Source organism: Mauremys reevesii, linkage group 3, assembly GCF_016161935.1.
Source record: "Mauremys reevesii isolate NIE-2019 linkage group 3, ASM1616193v1, whole genome shotgun sequence".
NCBI lineage: Eukaryota > Metazoa > Chordata > Testudines > Geoemydidae > Mauremys > Mauremys reevesii.
The window spans coordinates 73646393-73661594 of record NC_052625.1 but is presented as its reverse complement, the minus strand read 5'-3'; the positions used below and the strand labels follow the sequence as shown (position 1 = coordinate 73661594).

The 15202-nt window shown below is 68.6% G+C and overlaps 47 non-coding genes across 47 annotated transcripts; all 47 read left to right on the top strand.

The window, feature by feature from the left end:
• Positions 1 to 124: 124 nt before the first annotated feature.
• Positions 125 to 207, top strand: TRNAL-CAG. The gene has a single exon. It is a non-coding gene; the product is annotated as a tRNA-Leu (tRNA).
• Positions 208 to 279: 72 nt separating this feature from the next.
• TRNAL-UAG lies at positions 280 to 362 on the top strand. The gene has a single exon. It is a non-coding gene; the product is annotated as a tRNA-Leu (tRNA).
• A 237-nt stretch (positions 363 to 599) lies between these two features.
• Positions 600 to 682, top strand: TRNAL-AAG. The gene has a single exon. It is a non-coding gene; the product is annotated as a tRNA-Leu (tRNA).
• Positions 683 to 855: 173 nt separating this feature from the next.
• TRNAL-CAG lies at positions 856 to 938 on the top strand. The gene has a single exon. It is a non-coding gene; the product is annotated as a tRNA-Leu (tRNA).
• A 72-nt stretch (positions 939 to 1010) lies between these two features.
• On the top strand, positions 1011 to 1084 carry TRNAL-UAG. The gene has a single exon. It is a non-coding gene; the product is annotated as a tRNA-Leu (tRNA).
• Positions 1085 to 1321: 237 nt separating this feature from the next.
• Positions 1322 to 1399, top strand: TRNAL-AAG. Its single transcript has one exon. It is a non-coding gene; the product is annotated as a tRNA-Leu (tRNA).
• Positions 1400 to 2025: 626 nt separating this feature from the next.
• On the top strand, positions 2026 to 2103 carry TRNAL-AAG. Its single transcript has one exon. It is a non-coding gene; the product is annotated as a tRNA-Leu (tRNA).
• Positions 2104 to 2276: 173 nt separating this feature from the next.
• Positions 2277 to 2359, top strand: TRNAL-CAG. The gene has a single exon. It is a non-coding gene; the product is annotated as a tRNA-Leu (tRNA).
• A 72-nt stretch (positions 2360 to 2431) lies between these two features.
• Positions 2432 to 2505, top strand: TRNAL-UAG. Its single transcript has one exon. It is a non-coding gene; the product is annotated as a tRNA-Leu (tRNA).
• Positions 2506 to 2742: 237 nt separating this feature from the next.
• TRNAL-AAG lies at positions 2743 to 2825 on the top strand. The gene has a single exon. It is a non-coding gene; the product is annotated as a tRNA-Leu (tRNA).
• A 173-nt stretch (positions 2826 to 2998) lies between these two features.
• TRNAL-CAG lies at positions 2999 to 3081 on the top strand. Its single transcript has one exon. It is a non-coding gene; the product is annotated as a tRNA-Leu (tRNA).
• A 72-nt stretch (positions 3082 to 3153) lies between these two features.
• TRNAL-UAG lies at positions 3154 to 3236 on the top strand. Its single transcript has one exon. It is a non-coding gene; the product is annotated as a tRNA-Leu (tRNA).
• A 235-nt stretch (positions 3237 to 3471) lies between these two features.
• Positions 3472 to 3554, top strand: TRNAL-AAG. The gene has a single exon. It is a non-coding gene; the product is annotated as a tRNA-Leu (tRNA).
• A 169-nt stretch (positions 3555 to 3723) lies between these two features.
• On the top strand, positions 3724 to 3806 carry TRNAL-CAG. Its single transcript has one exon. It is a non-coding gene; the product is annotated as a tRNA-Leu (tRNA).
• Positions 3807 to 4593: 787 nt separating this feature from the next.
• TRNAL-UAG lies at positions 4594 to 4676 on the top strand. Its single transcript has one exon. It is a non-coding gene; the product is annotated as a tRNA-Leu (tRNA).
• Positions 4677 to 4906: 230 nt separating this feature from the next.
• TRNAL-AAG lies at positions 4907 to 4986 on the top strand. The gene has a single exon. It is a non-coding gene; the product is annotated as a tRNA-Leu (tRNA).
• Positions 4987 to 5301: 315 nt separating this feature from the next.
• TRNAL-UAG lies at positions 5302 to 5388 on the top strand. Its single transcript has one exon. It is a non-coding gene; the product is annotated as a tRNA-Leu (tRNA).
• A 224-nt stretch (positions 5389 to 5612) lies between these two features.
• Positions 5613 to 5695, top strand: TRNAL-AAG. Its single transcript has one exon. It is a non-coding gene; the product is annotated as a tRNA-Leu (tRNA).
• Positions 5696 to 5868: 173 nt separating this feature from the next.
• On the top strand, positions 5869 to 5951 carry TRNAL-CAG. Its single transcript has one exon. It is a non-coding gene; the product is annotated as a tRNA-Leu (tRNA).
• A 72-nt stretch (positions 5952 to 6023) lies between these two features.
• TRNAL-UAG lies at positions 6024 to 6106 on the top strand. The gene has a single exon. It is a non-coding gene; the product is annotated as a tRNA-Leu (tRNA).
• Positions 6107 to 6342: 236 nt separating this feature from the next.
• On the top strand, positions 6343 to 6425 carry TRNAL-AAG. Its single transcript has one exon. It is a non-coding gene; the product is annotated as a tRNA-Leu (tRNA).
• Positions 6426 to 6598: 173 nt separating this feature from the next.
• On the top strand, positions 6599 to 6681 carry TRNAL-CAG. Its single transcript has one exon. It is a non-coding gene; the product is annotated as a tRNA-Leu (tRNA).
• A 72-nt stretch (positions 6682 to 6753) lies between these two features.
• On the top strand, positions 6754 to 6827 carry TRNAL-UAG. Its single transcript has one exon. It is a non-coding gene; the product is annotated as a tRNA-Leu (tRNA).
• Positions 6828 to 7064: 237 nt separating this feature from the next.
• On the top strand, positions 7065 to 7147 carry TRNAL-AAG. Its single transcript has one exon. It is a non-coding gene; the product is annotated as a tRNA-Leu (tRNA).
• Positions 7148 to 7457: 310 nt separating this feature from the next.
• Positions 7458 to 7540, top strand: TRNAL-UAG. The gene has a single exon. It is a non-coding gene; the product is annotated as a tRNA-Leu (tRNA).
• A 237-nt stretch (positions 7541 to 7777) lies between these two features.
• Positions 7778 to 7856, top strand: TRNAL-CAG. The gene has a single exon. It is a non-coding gene; the product is annotated as a tRNA-Leu (tRNA).
• Positions 7857 to 8035: 179 nt separating this feature from the next.
• TRNAL-CAG lies at positions 8036 to 8118 on the top strand. Its single transcript has one exon. It is a non-coding gene; the product is annotated as a tRNA-Leu (tRNA).
• A 377-nt stretch (positions 8119 to 8495) lies between these two features.
• TRNAL-AAG lies at positions 8496 to 8578 on the top strand. Its single transcript has one exon. It is a non-coding gene; the product is annotated as a tRNA-Leu (tRNA).
• Positions 8579 to 8750: 172 nt separating this feature from the next.
• On the top strand, positions 8751 to 8833 carry TRNAL-CAG. The gene has a single exon. It is a non-coding gene; the product is annotated as a tRNA-Leu (tRNA).
• Positions 8834 to 8905: 72 nt separating this feature from the next.
• On the top strand, positions 8906 to 8988 carry TRNAL-UAG. The gene has a single exon. It is a non-coding gene; the product is annotated as a tRNA-Leu (tRNA).
• Positions 8989 to 9225: 237 nt separating this feature from the next.
• Positions 9226 to 9308, top strand: TRNAL-AAG. Its single transcript has one exon. It is a non-coding gene; the product is annotated as a tRNA-Leu (tRNA).
• Positions 9309 to 9480: 172 nt separating this feature from the next.
• TRNAL-CAG lies at positions 9481 to 9563 on the top strand. Its single transcript has one exon. It is a non-coding gene; the product is annotated as a tRNA-Leu (tRNA).
• Positions 9564 to 9635: 72 nt separating this feature from the next.
• On the top strand, positions 9636 to 9718 carry TRNAL-UAG. Its single transcript has one exon. It is a non-coding gene; the product is annotated as a tRNA-Leu (tRNA).
• Positions 9719 to 9955: 237 nt separating this feature from the next.
• Positions 9956 to 10038, top strand: TRNAL-AAG. Its single transcript has one exon. It is a non-coding gene; the product is annotated as a tRNA-Leu (tRNA).
• A 171-nt stretch (positions 10039 to 10209) lies between these two features.
• On the top strand, positions 10210 to 10292 carry TRNAL-CAG. Its single transcript has one exon. It is a non-coding gene; the product is annotated as a tRNA-Leu (tRNA).
• A 72-nt stretch (positions 10293 to 10364) lies between these two features.
• On the top strand, positions 10365 to 10447 carry TRNAL-UAG. The gene has a single exon. It is a non-coding gene; the product is annotated as a tRNA-Leu (tRNA).
• A 229-nt stretch (positions 10448 to 10676) lies between these two features.
• On the top strand, positions 10677 to 10759 carry TRNAL-AAG. Its single transcript has one exon. It is a non-coding gene; the product is annotated as a tRNA-Leu (tRNA).
• Positions 10760 to 11080: 321 nt separating this feature from the next.
• TRNAL-UAG lies at positions 11081 to 11161 on the top strand. Its single transcript has one exon. It is a non-coding gene; the product is annotated as a tRNA-Leu (tRNA).
• A 484-nt stretch (positions 11162 to 11645) lies between these two features.
• Positions 11646 to 11726, top strand: TRNAL-CAG. The gene has a single exon. It is a non-coding gene; the product is annotated as a tRNA-Leu (tRNA).
• Positions 11727 to 12105: 379 nt separating this feature from the next.
• On the top strand, positions 12106 to 12187 carry TRNAL-AAG. Its single transcript has one exon. It is a non-coding gene; the product is annotated as a tRNA-Leu (tRNA).
• Positions 12188 to 12511: 324 nt separating this feature from the next.
• TRNAL-UAG lies at positions 12512 to 12592 on the top strand. The gene has a single exon. It is a non-coding gene; the product is annotated as a tRNA-Leu (tRNA).
• Positions 12593 to 12828: 236 nt separating this feature from the next.
• On the top strand, positions 12829 to 12902 carry TRNAL-UAG. The gene has a single exon. It is a non-coding gene; the product is annotated as a tRNA-Leu (tRNA).
• A 318-nt stretch (positions 12903 to 13220) lies between these two features.
• On the top strand, positions 13221 to 13303 carry TRNAL-UAG. The gene has a single exon. It is a non-coding gene; the product is annotated as a tRNA-Leu (tRNA).
• A 231-nt stretch (positions 13304 to 13534) lies between these two features.
• On the top strand, positions 13535 to 13617 carry TRNAL-UAG. Its single transcript has one exon. It is a non-coding gene; the product is annotated as a tRNA-Leu (tRNA).
• Positions 13618 to 13939: 322 nt separating this feature from the next.
• On the top strand, positions 13940 to 14020 carry TRNAL-UAG. The gene has a single exon. It is a non-coding gene; the product is annotated as a tRNA-Leu (tRNA).
• Positions 14021 to 14243: 223 nt separating this feature from the next.
• On the top strand, positions 14244 to 14321 carry TRNAL-AAG. Its single transcript has one exon. It is a non-coding gene; the product is annotated as a tRNA-Leu (tRNA).
• Positions 14322 to 14489: 168 nt separating this feature from the next.
• On the top strand, positions 14490 to 14569 carry TRNAL-CAG. Its single transcript has one exon. It is a non-coding gene; the product is annotated as a tRNA-Leu (tRNA).
• Positions 14570 to 15202: the final 633 nt, after the last annotated feature.

Below are 15202 nucleotides of genomic sequence, written 5' to 3'. Positions count from 1 at the left end.
GGCTGGGAGCCCAGGCCCCTTTTCTTGGCGCTAGGGAAGGGGCCGCGGGAGCGGGCCTCCGCTTGTGCTGCGCCCGAGCGTTGGCCTCTCGGCCGACAGCTACCGACGGGGCGTGCCGCAGGTCGTCAGGGTGGCCGAGCGGTCTAAGGCGCTGCGTTCAGGTCGCAGTCTCCTCCGGAGGCGTGGGTTCGAATCCCACCCCTGACAAGCCCTCTCTTTCCAGCCCCTCGGGGGTGCTTTTCCTTCGACTCCCACCCAAAGGGGCCCCCTCCCAGCTTGGTCAGGGTGGCCGAGCGGTCCAAGGCGCTGCGTTTAGGCCGCAGTCTCCTCCGGAGGCGTGGGTTCGAATCCCACTCCTGACAGCCGCTTGCTGGGCTTTTGTTTCCTTGGGGCTGGCTTCGGTTCTTTTGGGGCAGGCAGTTGCTGTTGAGCTCGTGAGAGGCGGAGTTCCCCGCTTCCTCCCCTGGGACTTCGGGGAAAAGGGGCGGCCAAGCTGGCCTGCGCCCCGTCGAAGCAAGACAGGGACTCGGGTGGGCGGCGTGCCCCAGCCGCCGCCGCGAGTGACGAGCAAGAGAGCGCCGGCAGCCCACCGCCCCTGCGTCAGGGTGGCCGAGCGGTCCAAGGCGCTGCGTTAAGGTCGCAGTCTCCCCCGGAGGCGTGGGTTCGAATCCCACCCCTGACAGTCCCTTCTCTGTCTGCGGTGGCGTGGCCCCGTGCGGTCGCCTCTTGTCGGCTGGGAGCCCAGGCCCCTTTTCTTGGCGCTAGGGAAGGGGCCGCGGGAGCGGGCCTCCGCTTGTGCTGCGCCCGAGCGTTGGCCTCTCGGCCGACAGCTACCGACGGGGCGTGCCGCAGGTCGTCAGGGTGGCCGAGCGGTCTAAGGCGCTGCGTTCAGGTCGCAGTCTCCTCCGGAGGCGTGGGTTCGAATCCCACCCCTGACAAGCCCTCTCTTTCCAGCCCCTCGGGGGTGCTTTTCCTTCGACTCCCACCCAAAGGGGCCCCCTCCCAGCTTGGTCAGGGTGGCCGAGCGGTCCAAGGCGCTGCGTTTAGGCCGCAGTCTCCGTGGGTTCGAATCCCACTCCTGACAGCCGCTTGCTGGGCTTTTGTTTCCTTGGGGCTGGCTTCGGTTCTTTTGGGGCAGGCAGTTGCTGTTGAGCTCGTGAGAGGCGGAGTTCCCCGCTTCCTCCCCTGGGACTTCGGGGAAAAGGGGCGGCCAAGCTGGCCTGCGCCCCGTCGAAGCAAGACAGGGACTCGGGTGGGCGGCGTGCCCCAGCCGCCGCCGCGAGTGACGTGCTAGAGAGCGCCGGCAGCCCACCGCCCCTGCGTCAGGGTGGCCGAGCGGTCCAAGGCGCTGCGTTAAGGTCGCAGTCTCCCGGGCGTGGGTTCGAATCCCACCCTGACAGTCCCTTCTCTGTCTGCGGTGGCGTGGCCCCGCGGTCGCCTCTTGTCGGCTGGGAGCCCAGGCCCCTTTTCTTGGCGCTAGGGAAGGGGCGCGGAGCGGGCCTCCGCTTGTGCTGCGCCCGAGCGTTGGCCTCTCGGCCGACAGCTACCGACGGGCGTGCCGCAGGTCGCCAGGGTGGCCGAGCGGTCTAAGGCGCTGCTCAGGTCGCAGTCTCCTCCGAGGCGTGGGTTCGAATCCCACCCCTGACAAGCCCTCTCTTTCCAGCCCCTCGGGGTGCTTTTCCTTCGACTCCCACCCAAAGGGCCCCCTCCCAGCTTGGTCAGGTGGCCGAGCGGTCCAAGGCGCTGCGTTTAGGCCGCAGTCTCCTCCGGGCGTGGGTTGAATCCCACTCCTGACAGCCGCTTGCTGGGCTTTTGTTTCCTTGGGGCTGGCTTCGGTTCTTTGGGGCAGGCAGTTGCTGTTGAGCTCGTGAGAGGCGGAGTTCCCGCTTCCTCCCTGGGACTTCGGGAAAAGGCGGCCAAGCTGGCCTGCGCCCGTCGAAGCAAGACAGGGACTCGGGTGGGCGGCGTGCCCCAGCCGCGCCCGCAGTGACGAGCAAGAGAGCGCCGGCAGCCCACCGCCCCTGCGTCAGGGTGGCCGAGCGGTCCAAGGCGCTGCGTTAAGGACGCAGTCTCCCGGGCGTGGGTTCGAATCCCACCCTGACAGTCCCTTCTCTGTCTGCGGTGGCGTGGCCCCGGGCGGTCGCCTCTTGTCGGCTGGGCGCCCCGGCCCCGTTTCTTGGCGCGAGGGAAGGGGCCGCGGGAGCGGGCCTCCGCGTGTGCGGCGCCCGCGCGGTCGCCTCTCGGCCGACAGCTACCGACGGGGCGTGCCGCAGGTCGTCAGGGTGGCCGAGCGGTCTAAGGCGCTGCGTTCAGGTCGCAGTCTCCTCCGGAGGCGTGGGTTCGAATCCCACCCCTGACAAGCCCTCTCTTTCCAGCCCCTCGGGGGTGCTTTTCCTTCGACTCCCACCCAAAGGGGCCCCCTCCCAGCTTGGTCAGGGTGGCCGAGCGGTCCAAGGCGCTGCGTTTAGGCCGCAGTCTCCGTGGGTTCGAATCCCACTCCTGACAGCCGCTTGCTGGGCTTTTGTTTCCTTGGGGCTGGCTTCGGTTCTTTTGGGGCAGGCAGTTGCTGTTGAGCTCGTGAGAGGCGGAGTTCCCCGCTTCCTCCCCTGGGACTTCGGGGAAAAGGGGCGGCCAAGCTGGCCTGCGCCCCGTCGAAGCAAGACAGGGACTCGGGTGGGCGGCGTGCCCCAGCCGCCGCCGCGAGTGACGAGCAAGAGAGCGCCGGCAGCCCACCGCCCCTGCGTCAGGGTGGCCGAGCGGTCCAAGGCGCTGCGTTAAGGTCGCAGTCTCCCCCGGAGGCGTGGGTTCGAATCCCACCCCTGACAGTCCCTTCTCTGTCTGCGGTGGCGTGGCCCCGTGCGGTCGCCTCTTGTCGGCTGGGAGCCCAGGCCCCTTTTCTTGGCGCTAGGGAAGGGGCCGCGGGAGCGGGCCTCCGCTTGTGCTGCGCCCGCGCGTTGGAGTCTCGGCCTAGAGATAGCGTCGTGGCGTGCGGCAGGTCGTCAGGGTGGCCGAGCGGTCTAAGGCGCTGCGTTCAGGTCGCAGTCTCCTCCGGAGGCGTGGGTTCGAATCCCACCCCTGACAAGCCCTCTCTTTCCAGCCCCTCGGGGGTGCTTTTCCTTCGACTCCCACCCAAAGGGGCCCCCTCCCAGCTTGGTCAGGGTGGCCGAGCGGTCCAAGGCGCTGCGTTTAGGCCGCAGTCTCCTCCGGAGGCGTGGGTTCGAATCCCACTCCTGACAGCCGCTTGCTGGGCTTTTGTTTCCTTGGGGCTGGCTTCGGTTCTTTTGGGGCAGGCAGTTGCTGTTGAGCTCGTGAGGCGGAGTTCCCCGCTTCCTCCCCTGGGACTTCGGGGAAAAGGGGCGGCCAAGCTGGCCTGCGCCCCGTCGAAGCAAGACAGGGACTCGGGTGGGCGGCGTGCCCCAGCCGCCGCCGCGAGTGACGAGCAAGAGAGCGCCGGCAGCCCACCGCCCCTGCGTCAGGGTGGCCGAGCGGTCCAAGGCGCTGCGTTAAGGTCGCAGTCTCCCCCGGAGGCGTGGGTTCGAATCCCACCCCTGACAGTCCCTTCTCTGTCTGCGGTGGCGTGGCCCCGTGCGGTCGCCTCTTGTCGGCTGGGAGCCCAGGCCCCTTTTCTTGGCGCTAGGAAGGGGCGCGGGAGCGGGCCTCCGCTTGTGCTGCGCCCGGCGTTGGCCTCTCGGCCGACAGCTACCGACGGGCGTGCCGCAGGTCGCCAGGGTGGCCGAGCGGTCTAAGGCGCTGCGTTCAGGTCGCAGTCTCCTCCGGAGGCGTGGGTTCGAATCCCACCCCTGACAAGCCCTCTCTTTCCAGCCCCTCGGGGGTGCTTTTCCTTCGACTCCCACCCAAAGGGGCCCCCTCCCAGCTTGGTCAGGGTGGCCGAGCGGTCCAAGGCGCTGCGTTTAGGCCGCAGTCTCCTCCGGGCGTGGGTTGAATCCCACTCCTGACAGCCGCTTGCTGGGCTTTTTGTTTCCTTGGGGCTGGCTTCGGTTCTTTGGGGCAGGCAGGTGCTGTTGAGCTCGTGAGAGGCGGAGTTCCCCGCTTCCTCCCCTGGGACTTCGGGGAAAAGGGGCGGCCAAGCTGGCCTGCGGCGCGTCGAAGCAACACAGGGACTAGGCGGGGCGGCGTGCCCCCGCCGCGGCGGCGATTGTCGTTCTAGAGAGCGCCTGCCGCCCACCGCCCCTGGGTCAGGGTGGCCGAGCGGTCCAAGGCGCTGCGTTAAGGTCGCAGTCTCCCGGGCGTGGGTTCGAATCCACCCCTGACAGTCCCTTCTCTGTCTGCGGTGGCGTGGCCCCGTGCGGTCGCCTCTTGTCGGCTGGGAGCCCAGGCCCCTTTTCTTGGCGCTAGGAAGGGGCGCGGAGCGGGCCTCCGCTTGTGCTGCGCCCGGCGTTGGCCTCTCGGCCGACAGCTACCGACGGGCGTGCGCAGGTCGTCAGGGTGGCCGAGCGGTCTAAGGCGCTGCGTTAAGGTCGCAGTCTCCTCCGAGGCGTGGGTTGAATCCCACCCCTGACAAGCCCTCTCTTTCCAGCCCCTCGGGGGTGCTTTTCCTTCGACTCCCACCCAAAGGGGCCCCCTCCCAGCTTGGTCAGGGTGGCCGAGCGGTCCAAGGCGCTGCGTTTAGGCCGCAGTCTCCTCCGGAGGCGTGGGTTCGAATCCCACTCCTGACAGCCGCTTGCTGGGCTTTTGTTTCCTTGGGGCTGGCTTCGGTTCTTTTGGGGCAGGCAGTTGCTGTTGAGCTCGTGAGAGGCGGAGTTCCCGCTTCCTCCTGGGACTTCGGGAAAAGGCGGCCAAGCTGGCCTGCGCCCGTCGAAGCAAGACAGGGACTCGGGTGGGCGGCGTGCCCCAGCCGCGCCCGCGAGTGACGAGCAAGAGAGCGCCGGCAGCCCACCGCCCCTGCGCCAGGGTGGCCGAGCGGTCCAAGGCGCTGCGTTAAGGCCGCAGTCTCCCGGAGGCGTGGGTTCGAATCCACCCCTGACAGTCCCTTCTCTGTCTGCGGTGGCGTGGCCCCGCGGTCGCCTCTTGTCGGCTGGGAGCCCAGGCCCCTTTTCTTGGCGCTAGGGAAGGGGCGCGGAGCGGGCCTCCGCTTGTGCTGCGCCCGGCGTTGGCCTCTCGGCCGACAGCTACCGACGGGCGTGCCGCAGGTCGTCAGGGTGGCCGAGCGGTCTAAGGCGCTGCGTTCAGGTCGCAGTCTCCTCCGAGGCGTGGGTTGAATCCCACCCCTGACAAGCCCTCTCTTTCCAGCCCCTCGGGTGCTTTTCCTTCGACTCCCACCCAAAGGCCCCCTCCCAGCTTGGTCAGGTGGCCGAGCGGTCCAAGGCGCTGCGTTTAGGCCGCAGTCTCCTCCGGAGGCGTGGGTTCGAATCCCACTCCTGACAGCCGCTTGCTGGGCTGGTGTTTCCGTGGGGCTGCCTTCGGTTCTTTTGGGGCGGGCAGGTGCTGTTGAGCTCGTGAGGCGGAGTTCCCGCTTCCTCCTGGGACTTCGGGGAAAAGGCGGCCAAGCTGGCCTGCGCCCGTCAAGCAAGACAGGGACTCGGGTGGGCGGCGTGCCCCAGCCGCCGCCGCGAGTGACGAGCAAGAGAGCGCCGGCAGCCCACCGCCCCTGCGCCAGGGTGGCCGAGCGGTCCAAGGCGCTGCGTTAAGGTCGCAGTCTCCCCCGGAGGCGTGGGTTCGAATCCCACCCCTGACAGTCCCTTCTCTGTCTGCGGTGGCGTGGCCCCGTGCGGTCGCCTCTTGTCGGCTGGGAGCCCAGGCCCCTTTTCTTGGCGCTAGGGAAGGGGCCGCGGGAGCGGGCCTCCGCTTGTGCTGCGCCCGAGCGTTGGCCTCTCGGCCGACAGCTACCGACGGGGCGTGCCGCAGGTCGTCAGGGTGGCCGAGCGGTCTAAGGCGCTGCGTTCAGGTCGCAGTCTCCTCCGGAGGCGTGGGTTCGAATCCCACCCCTGACAAGCCCTCTCTTTCCAGCCCCTCGGGGGTGCTTTTCCTTCGACTCCCACCCAAAGGGGTCGCCTCCCAGCTTGGTCAGGGTGGCCGAGCGGTCCAAGGCGCTGCGTTTAGGCCGCAGTCTCCTCCGGAGGCGTGGGTTCGAATCCCACTCCTGACAGCCGCTTGCTGGGCTTTTGTTTCCTTGGGGCTGGCTTCGGTTCTTTTGGGGCAGGCAGTTGCTGTTGAGCTCGTGAGAGGCGGAGTTCCCCGCTTCCTCCCCTGGGACTTCGGGAAAAGGGGCGGCCAAGCTGGCCTGCGCCCCGTCGAAGCAAGACAGGGACTCGGGTGGGCGGCGTGCCCCAGCCGCCGCCGCGAGTGACGAGCAAGAGAGCGCCGGCAGCCCACCGCCCCTGCGTCAGGGTGGCCGAGCGGTCCAAGGCGCTGCGTTAAGGTCGCAGTCTCCCCCGGAGGCGTGGGTTCGAATCCCACCCCTGACAGTCCCTTCTCTGTCTGCGGTGGCGTGGCCCCGTGCGGTCGCCTCTTGTCGGCTGGGAGCCCAGGCCCCTTTTCTTGGCGCTAGGGAAGGGGCCGCGGGAGCGGGCCTCCGCTTGTGCTGCGCCCGAGCGTTGGCCTCTCGGCCGACAGCTACCGACGGGGCGTGCCGCAGGTCGTCAGGGTGGCCGAGCGGTCTAAGGCGCTGCGTTCAGGTCGCAGTCTCCTCCGGAGGCGTGGGTTCGAATCCCACCCCTGACAAGCCCTCTCTTTCCAGCCCCTCGGGGGTGCTTTTCCTTCGACTCCCACCCAAAGGGGCCCCCTCCCAGCTTGGTCAGGGTGGCCGAGCGGTCCAAGGCGCTGCGTTTAGGCCGCAGTCTCCGTGGGTTCGAATCCCACTCCTGACAGCCGCTTGCTGGGCTTTTGTTTCCTTGGGGCTGGCTTCGGTTCTTTTGGGGCAGGCAGTTGCTGTTGAGCTCGTGAGAGGCGGAGTTCCCCGCTTCCTCCCCTGGGACTTCGGGGAAAAGGGGCGGCCAAGCTGGCCTGCGCCCCGTCGAAGCAAGACAGGGACTCGGGTGGGCGGCGTGCCCCAGCCGCCGCCGCGAGTGACGAGCAAGAGAGCGCCGGCAGCCCACCGCCCCTGCGTCAGGGTGGCCGAGCGGTCCAAGGCGCTGCGTTAAGGTCGCAGTCTCCCCCGGAGGCGTGGGTTCGAATCCCACCCCTGACAGTCCCTTCTCTGTCTGCGGCCCCGTGCGGTCGCCTCTTGTCGGCTGGGAGCCCAGGCCCCTTTTCTTGGCGCTAGGAAGGGCGCGGAGCGGGCCTCCGCTGTGCTGCGCCCGGCGTTGGCCTCTCGGCCGACAGCTACCGACGGGCGTGCCGCAGGTCGTCAGGGTGGTCGAGCGGTCTATGGCGCTGCGTTCTGGTCCCAGTGTCCTCCGAGGCGTGGGTTCGAATCCCACCCTGACAAGCCCTCTCTTTCCAGCCCCTCGGGGTGCTTTTCCTTCGACTCCCACCCAAAGGGGCCCCCTCCCAGCTTGGTCAGGGTGGCCGAGCGGTCCAAGGCGCTGCGTTTAGGCCGCAGTCTCCTCCGGAGGCGTGGGTTCGAATCCCACTCCTGACAGCCGCTTGCGGGGCTTTGGTTTCCTTGGGGCTGGCTTCGGTTCTTTTGGGGCAGGCAGTTGCTGTTGAGCTCGTGAGAGGCAGAGTTCCCCGCTTCCTCCCCTGGGACTTCTGGGAAAAGGGGCGGCCAAGCTGGCCTGCGCCCCGTCGAAGCAAGACAGGGACTCGGGTGGGCGTCGTGCCCCTGCCGACGGCGCGAGTGACGCGCTAGAGAGCGCCGGCCGCCAACCGCCCCGTCGTCAGGGTGGCCGAGCGGTCCAAGGCGCTGCGTTCAGGTCGCAGTCTCCCGGGCGTGGGTTCGAATCCCACCCCTGACAGTCCCTTCTCTGTCTGCGGTGGCGTGGCCCCGTGCGGTCGCCTCTTGTCGGCTGGGAGCCCAGGCCCCTTTTCTTGGCGCTAGGGAAGGGGCCGCGGGAGCGGGAGCGGGCCTCCGCTTGTGCTGCGCCCGAGCGTTGGCCTCTCGGCTGACAGCTACCGACGGGGCATGCCGCAGGTCGTCAGGGTGGCCGAGCGGTCTAAGGCACTGCGTTCAGGTCGCAGTCTCCTCCGGAGGCATGGGTTCGAATCCCGCCCCTGACAAGCCCTCTCTTTCCAGCCCCTCGGGGTGCTTTTCCTTCGACTCCCACCCAAAGGGCCCCCTCCCAGCTTGGTCAGTGTGGCCGAGCGGTCCAAGGCGCTGCGTTTAGGCCGCAGTCTCCGAGGGATCGAATCCCACTCCTGACAGCCGCTTGCTGGGCTGTTGTTTCCATGGGGCTGGCTTCGGTTCTTTTGGGGCAGGCAGTTGCTGTTGAGCTCGTGAGAGGCGGTGTTCCCCGCGTCCTCCCCTGGGACGTCGGGAAAAGGCGGCCAAGCTGGCCTGCGCCCGTCGAAGCAAGACAGGGACTCGGGTGGGCGGCGTGCCCCAGCCGCCGCCGCGAGTGACGAGCAAGAGAGCGCCGGCAGCCCACCGCCCCTGCGTCAGGGTGGCCGAGCGGTCCAAGGCGCTGCGTTAAGGTCGCAGTCTCCCCCGGAGGCGTGGGTTCGAATCCCACCCCTGACAGTCCCTTCTCTGTCTGCGGTGGCGTGGCCCGCGCGGTCGCCTCTTGTCGGCTGGGAGCCCAGGCCCCTTTTCTTGGCGCTAGGGAAGGGGCCGCGGGAGCGGGCCTCCGCTTGTGCTGCGCCCGAGCGTTGGCCTCTCGGCCGACAGCTACCGACGGGGCGTGCCGCAGGTCGTCAGGGTGGCCGAGCGGTCTAAGGCGCTGCGTTCAGGTCGCAGTCTCCTCCGGAGGCGTGGGTTCGAATCCCACCCCTGACAAGCCCTCTCTTTCCAGCCCCTCGGGGGTGCTTTTCCTTCGACTCCCACCCAAAGGGGCCCCCTCCCAGCTTGGTCAGGGTGGCCGAGCGGTCCAAGGCGCTGCGTTTAGGCCGCAGTCTCCTCCGGAGGCGTGGGTTCGAATCCCACTCCTGACAGCCGCTTGCTGGGCTTTTGTTTCCTTGGGGCTGGCTTCGGTTCTTTTGGGGCAGGCAGTTGCTGTTGAGCTCGTGAGAGGCGGAGTTCCCCGCTTCCTCCCCTGGGACTTCGGGGAAAAGGGGCGGCCAAGCTGGCCTGCGCCCCGTCGAAGCAAGACAGGGACTCGGGTGGGCGGCGTGCCCCAGCCGCCGCCGCGAGTGACGAGCAAGAGAGCGCCGGCAGCCCACCGCCCCTGCGTCAGGGTGGCCGAGCGGTCCAAGGCGCTGCGTTAAGGTCGCAGTCTCCCCCGGAGGCGTGGGTTCGAATCCCACCCCTGACAGTCCCTTCTCTGTCTGCGGTGGCGTGGCCCCGTGCGGTCGCCTCTTGTCGGCTGGGAGCCCAGGCCCCTTTTCTTGGCGCTAGGGAAGGGGCCGCTGGAGCGGGCCTCCGCTTGTTCTGCGCCCGTGCGTTGGCCTCTCGGCCGACAGCTACCGACGGGCGTGCCGCAGGTCGCCAGGGTGGCCGAGCGGTCTAAGGCGCTGCGTTCAGGTCGCAGTCTCCTCCGGAGGCGTGGGTTCGAATCCCACCCCTGACAAGCCCTCTCTTTCCAGCCCCTCGGGGGTGCTTTTCCTTCGACTCCCACCCAAAGGGGTCGCCTCCCAGCTTGGTCAGGGTGGCCGAGCGGTCCAAGGCGCTGCGTTTAGGCCGCAGTCTCCTCCGGAGGCGTGGGTTCGAATCCCACTCCTGACAGCCGCTTGCTGGGCTTTTGTTTCCTTGGGGCTGGCTTCGGTTCTTTTGGGGCAGGCAGTTGCTGTTGAGCTCGTGAGAGGCGGAGTTCCCCGCTTCCTCCCCTGGGACTTCGGGGAAAAGGGGCGGCCAAGCTGGCCTGCGCCCCGTCGAAGCAAGACAGGGACTCGGGTGGGCGGCGTGCCCCAGCCGCCGCCGCGAGTGACGAGCAAGAGAGCGCCGGCAGCCCACCGCCCCTGCGTCAGGGTGGCCGAGCGGTCCAAGGCGCTGCGTTAAGGTCGCAGTCTCCCCCGGAGGCGTGGGTTCGAATCCCACACCTGACAGACCCGTCGCGGTCTGCGGTGGCGTGGCCCCGGGCGGTCGCCTCTTGTCGGCAGGGAGCCCAGGCCCCTTTTCTTGGCGCTAGGGAAGGGGCGCGGAGCGGGCCTCCGCGTGTGCTGCGCCCGAGCGTTGGCCTCTCGGCCGACAGCTACCGACGGGGCGTGCCGCAGGTCGTCAGGGTGGCCGAGCGGTCTAAGGCGCTGCGTTCAGGTCGCAGTCTCCTCCGGAGGCGTGGGTTCGAATCCCACCCCTGACAAGCCCTCTCTTTCCAGCCCCTCGGGGGTGCTTTTCCTTCGACTCCCACCCAAAGGGGTCCCCTCCCAGCTTGGTCAGGGTGGCCGAGCGGTCCAAGGCGCTGCGTTTAGGCCGCAGTCTCCTCCGGAGGCGTGGGTTCGAATCCCACTCCTGACAGCCGCTTGCTGGGCTTTTGTTTCCTTGGGGCTGGCTTCGGTTCTTTTGGGGCAGGCAGTTGCTGTTGAGCTCGTGAGAGGCGGAGTTCCCCGCTTCCTCCCCTGGGACTTCGGGAAAAGGCGGCCAAGCTGGCCTGCGCCCGTCGAAGCAAGACAGGGACTCGGGTGGCGGCGTGCCCCAGCCGCCGCGAGTGACGAGCAAGAGAGCGCCGGCAGCCCACCGCCCCTGCGTCAGGGTGGCCGAGCGGTCCAAGGCGCTGCGTTAAGGTCGCAGTCTCCCCCGGAGGCGTGGGTTCGAATCCCACCCCTGACAGTCCCTTCTCTGTCTGCGGTGGCGTGGCCCCGTGCGGTCGCCTCTTGTCGGCTGGGAGCCCAGGCCCCTTTTCTTGGCGCTAGGGAAGGGGCGCGGGAGCGGGGCTCCGCTTGTGCTGCGCCCGAGCGTTGGCCTCTCGTCCGACAGCTACCGACGGGGCGTGCGGCAGGTCGTCAGGGTGGCCGAGCGGTCTAAGGCGCTGCGTTCAGGTCGCAGTCTCCTCCGAGGCGTGGGTTGAATCCACCCCTGACAAGCCCTCTCTTTCCAGCCCCTCGGGTGCTTTTCCTTCGACTCCCACCCAAAGGGCCCCCTCCCCGGTTGGTCAGGGTGGCCGAGCGGTCCAAGGCGCTGCGTTTAGGCCGCAGTCTCCGCCGGAGGCGTGGGTTCGAATCCCTCCTGACAGCCGCTTGCTGGGCTTTTGTTTCCTTGGGGCTGGCTTCGGTTCTTTTGGGGCAGGCAGTTGCTGTTGAGCTCGTGAGAGGCGGAGTTCCCCGCTTCCTCCCCTGGGACTTCGGGGAAAAGGGGCGGCCAAGCTGGCCTGCGCCCCGTCGAAGCAAGACAGGGACTCGGGTGGGCGGCGTGCCCCAGCCGCCGCCGCAGTGACGAGCAAGAGAGCGGCAGCCCACCGCCCCTGCGTCAGGGTGGCCGAGCGGTCCAAGGCGCTGCGTTAAGGTCGCAGTCTCCCGGGCGTGGGTTCGAATCCACCCCTGACAGTCCCTTCTCTGTCTGCGGTGGCGTGGCCCCGTGCGGTCGCCTCTTGTCGGCTGGGAGCCCAGGCCCCTTTTCTTGGCGCTAGGGAAGGGGCCGCGGGAGCGGGCCTCCGCTTGTGCTGCGCCCGAGCGTTGGCCTCTCGGCCGACAGCTACCGACGGGGCGTGCCGCAGGTCGTCAGGGTGGCCGAGCGGTCTAAGGCGCTGCGTTCAGGTCGCAGTCTCCTCCGGGCGTGGGTTCGAATCCCACCCCTGACAAGCCCTCTCTTTCCAGCCCCTCGGGGGTGCTTTTCCTTCGACTCCCACCCAAAGGGGCCCCTCCCAGCTTGGTCAGGGTGGCCGAGCGGTCCAAGGCGCTGCGTTTAGGCCGCAGTCTCCTCCGGAGGCGTGGGTTGAATCCCTCCTGACAGCCGCTTGCTGGGCTTTTGTTTCCTTGGGGCTGGCTTCGGTTCTTTTGGGGCAGGCAGTTGCTGTTGAGCTCGTGAGAGGCGGAGTTCCCGCTTCCTCCTGGGACTTCGGAAAAGGGCGTAAGCTGGCCTGCGCCCGTCGAAGCAAGACAGGGACTCGGGTGGGCGGCGTGCCCCAGCCGCCGCCGCGAGTGACGAGCAAGAGAGCGCCGGCAGCCCACCGCCCCTGCGTCAGGGTGGCCGAGCGGTCCAAGGCGCTGCGTTAAGGTCGCAGTCTCCCCCGGAGGCGTGGGTTTGAATCCACCCCTGACAGTCCCTTCTCTGTCTGCGGTGGCGTGGCCCGTGCGGTCGCCTCTTGTCGGCTGGGAGCCCAGGCCCCTTTTCTTGGCGCTAGGGAAGGGGCCGCGGGAGCGGGCCTCCGCTTGTGCTGCGCCCGAGCGTTGGCCTCTCGGCCGACAGCTACCGACGGGGCGTGCCGCAGGTCGTCAGGGTGGCCGAGCGGTCTAAGGCGCTGCGTTCAGGTCGCAGTCTCCTCCGGAGGCGTGGGTTGAATCCCACCCTGACAAGCCCTCTCTTTCCAGCCCCTCGGGGTGCTTTTCCTTCGACTCCCACCCAAAGGGGTCCCCTCCCAGCTTGGTCAGGGTGGCCGAGCGGTCCAAGGCGCTGCGTTTAGGGCGCAGTCTCCTCCGGGCGTGGGTTCGAATCCCACTCCTGACAGCCGCTTGCTGGGCTTTTGTTTCCTTGGGGCTGGCTTCGGTTCTTTTGGGCAGGCAGTTGCTGTTGAGCTCGTGAGAGGCGGAGTTCCCCGCTTCCTCCCCTGGGACTTCGGGGAAAAGGGGCGGCCAAGCTGGCCTGCGCCCCGTCGAAGCAAGACAGGGACTCGGGTGGGCGGCGTGCCCCAGCCGCCGCCGCGAGTGACGAGCAAGAGAGCGCCGGCAGCCCACCGCCCCTGCGTCAGGGTGGCCGAGCGGTCCAAGGCGCTGCGTTTAGGCCGCAGTCTCCGTGGGTTCGAATCCCACTCCTGACAGTCCCTTCTCTGTCTGCGGTGGCGTGGCCCGTGCGGTCGCCTCTTGTCGGCTGGGAGCCCAGGCCCCTTTCTTGGCGCTAGGGAAGGGGCGCGGAGCGGGCCTCCGCTTGTGCTGCGCCCGGCGTTGGCCTCTCGGCCGACAGCTACCGACGGGCGTGCCGCAGGTCGCCAGGGTGGCCGAGCGGTCTAAGGCGCTGCGTTCAGGTCGCAGTCTCCTCCGGGCGTGGGTTGAATCCACCCCTGACAAGCCCTCTCTTTCGAGCCCCTCGGGGGTCCCGTTCCTACGACACCCCCCCCCCGGGGCCCCCACCCAGCTTGGTCAGGGTGGCCGAGCGGTCCAAGGCGCTGCGTTTAGGCCGCAGTCTCCCCCGGAGGCGTGGGTTCGAATCCCACTCCTGACAGCCGCTTGCTGGGCTTTTGTTTCCTTGGGGCTGGCTTCGGTTCTTTTGGGGCAGGCAGTTGCTGTTGAGCTCGTGAGAGGCGGAGAACCCCGCTTCCTCCCTGGGACTTCGGGAAAGGCGGCCAAGCTGGCCTGCGCCCGTCGAAGCAAGACAGGGACTCGGGTGGGCGGCGTGCCACAGCCGCCGCCGCGAGTGACGAGCAAGAGAGCGCCGGCAGCCCACCGCCCCTGCGTCAGGGTGGCCGAGCGGTCCAAGGCGCTGCGTTTAGGCCGCAGTCTCCTCCGGAGGCGTGGGTTCGAATCCCACTCCTGACAGTCCCTTCTCTGTCTGCGGTGGCGTGGCCCGTGCGGTCGCCTCTTGTCGGCTGGGAGCCCAGGCCCCTTTTCTTGGCGCTAGGAAGGGGCCGCGGGAGCGGGCCTCCGCTTGTGCTGCGCCCGGCGTTGGCCTCTCGGCCGACAGCTACCGACGGGCGTGCCGCAGGTCGTCAGGGTGGCCGAGCGGTCTAAGGCGCCATGCGTTCAGGTCGCAGTCTCCTCCGGAGGCGTGGGTTGAATCCCACCCTGACAAGCCCTCTCTTTCCAGCCCCTCGGGGTGCTTTTCCTTCGACTCCCACCCAAAGGGCCCCCTCGCAGCTGGGTCAGGGTGGCCGAGCGGTCCAAGGCGCTGCGTTTAGGCCGCAGTCTCCTCGAGGCGTGGGTTCGAATCCCACTCCTGACAGCCGCTTGCTGGGCTTTTGTTTCCTTGGGGCTGGCCGGTTCTTTTGGGGCAGGCAGTTGCTGTTGAGCTCGTGAGGCGGAGTTCCCGCTTCCTCCTGGGACTTCGGGAAAAGGCGGCCAAGCTGGCCTGCGCCCGTCGAAGCAAGACAGGGACTCGGGTGGGCGGCGTGCCCCAGCCGCGCCGCGAGTGACGAGCAAGAGCGCCGGCAGCCCACCGCCCCTGCGTCAGGGTGGCCGAGCGGTCCAAGGCGCTGCGTTAAGGTCGCAGTCTCCCGGGCGTGGGTTCGAATCCCACCCTGACAGTCCCTTCTCTGTCTGCGGTGGCGTGGCCCCGTGCGGTCGCCTCTTGTCGGCTGGGAGCCCAGGCCCTTTCTTGGCGCTAGGGAAGGGGCGCGGGAGCGGGCCTCCGCTTGTGCTGCGCCGAGCGTTGGCCTCTCGGCCGACAGCTACCGACGGGCGTGCCGCAGGTCGTCAGGGTGGCCGAGCGGTCTAAGGCGCTGCGTTCAGGTCGCAGTCTCCTCCGGGCGTGGGTTCGAATCCCACCCTGACAAGCCCTCTCTTTCCAGCCCCTCGGGGTGCTTTTCCTTCGACTCCCACCCAAAGGGCCCCCTCCCAGCTTGGTCAGGGTGGCGAGCGGTCCAAGGCGCTGCGTTTAGGCCGCAGTCTCCTCCGGGCGTGGGTTGAATCCCACTCCTGACAGCCGCTTGCTGGGCTTTTGTTTCCTTGGGGCTGGCTTCGGTTCTTTTGGGGCAGGCAGTTGCTGTTGAGCTCGTGAGAGGCGGAGTTCCCCGCTTCCTCCCCTGGGACTTCGGGGAAAAGGGGCGGCCAAGCTGGCCTGCGCCCGTCAAGCAAGACAGGGACTCGGGTGGGCGGCGTGCCCCAGCCGCCGCCGCGAGTGACGAGCAAGAGAGCGCCGGCAGCCCACCGCCCCTGCGTCAGGGTGGCCGAGCGGTCCAAGGCGCTGCGTTAAGGTCGCAGTCTCCCCCGGAAGCGTGGGTTGAATCCCACCCTGACAGTCCCTTCTCTGTCTGCGGTGGCGTGGCCCCGTCGGTCGCCTCTTGTCGGCTGGGAGCCCAGGCCCCTTTTCTTGGCGCTAGGAAGGGGCGCGGGAGCGGGCCTCCGCTTGTGCTGCGCCCGAGCGTTGGCCTCTCGGCCGACAGCTACCGACGGGGCGTGCCGCAGG